Here is a 1,295-nt window from a genome sequence, read left to right as displayed (position 1 = left end):
ATGGGAAGGAGTTAGATATCACATCTCATGCTATAGGAATGATCCCAGGTTTGGTATTAAGAGCATTGAGATATCAAATCTCATGCTATAGGAAGGGTCTCAGGTTTGGTAGAAGCATTGAGATATCACATCTCATGCTGCAGGAAGGGCCTCATGATTGGAATGGGAAGGAGTTGGATATCACATCTCATGTTATAGGAAGGGACTCAGGTTTGGTATTAGAAGCACTGAGATATCAGATCTCATCCGTTAGGAAGGGACTCAAGTTTGGTATTTGAAGGAGTGAGATAATAAATCTCATCCTATCGGCCGGGTCTCAGGATTGGAATGGGAAGGAGTTGAATATCACATCTCATGCTATAGGAAGGATCTCAGGTTTGGTAGAAGCATTGAGATATCACATATGCTATAGGAAGGGTCTCAGGATTGGAATGGGAAGGAGTTGGATATCATCTCATGCTATAGGAAGGGTCTCAGGATTGGAATGGGAAGGTGTTGGATATCACATCTCATCCTATAGGAAGGGTCTCAGGTTTGGAATGGGAAGCATTTGGATATCACATCTCTTGCAATAGGAATGATCCAAGGTTTGGTATTAAGAGCATTGAGATATCACATCTCATGCTATAGGAAGGGTCTCAGGATTGGAAAGGGAACGAGTTGGATATCACATCTCATGCTATAGGAAGGGTCTCAGGTTTGGTAGAAGCATTGAGATATCACATCTCATGCTATAGGAAGGTCCTCATGATTGGAATGGGAGGAGTTGGATATCACATCTCAGGCAATCGGAAGGGACTCAGGATTGGAATGGGAAGGAGTTGGATATCACATCTCATGCTATAGGGAGGGTCTCAGGTTTGGTATTAATAGCATTGAGCTATCACTTCTCAGGCTATAGGAAGGGTCTCAGGATTGGAATGGGAAGGAGTTGGATATCATCTCATGCTATAGGACGGGTCTCAGGATTGGAATGGGAAGGTGTTGGATATCACATCTCATCCTATAGGAAGGGTCTCATGTTTGGAATGGGAAGCATTTGGATACCACATCTCTTGCAATAGGAATGATCCAAGGTTTTGTATTAAGAGCATTGAGATATCACATCTCATGCTATAGGAAGGGTCTCGGGATTGGAACGGGAAGGAGTTGGATATCACATCTCATGCTATAGGAAGGGTCTCAGGTTTGGTAGAAGCATTGAGATATCACATCTCATGCTATCGGAAGGGCCTCATGATTGGAATGGGAGGAGTTGGATATCACATCTCAGGCTATCGGAAGGGACTCAGGAT

The sequence above is a fragment of the Ambystoma mexicanum genome, unplaced genomic scaffold (assembly GCF_040938575.1).
Source record: "Ambystoma mexicanum isolate Mex_15411 unplaced genomic scaffold, UKY_AmexF1_1 Mex_scaf3, whole genome shotgun sequence".
In the NCBI taxonomy this organism is placed as follows: domain Eukaryota; kingdom Metazoa; phylum Chordata; class Amphibia; order Caudata; family Ambystomatidae; genus Ambystoma; species Ambystoma mexicanum.
This window is presented reverse-complemented; position numbering follows the sequence as displayed.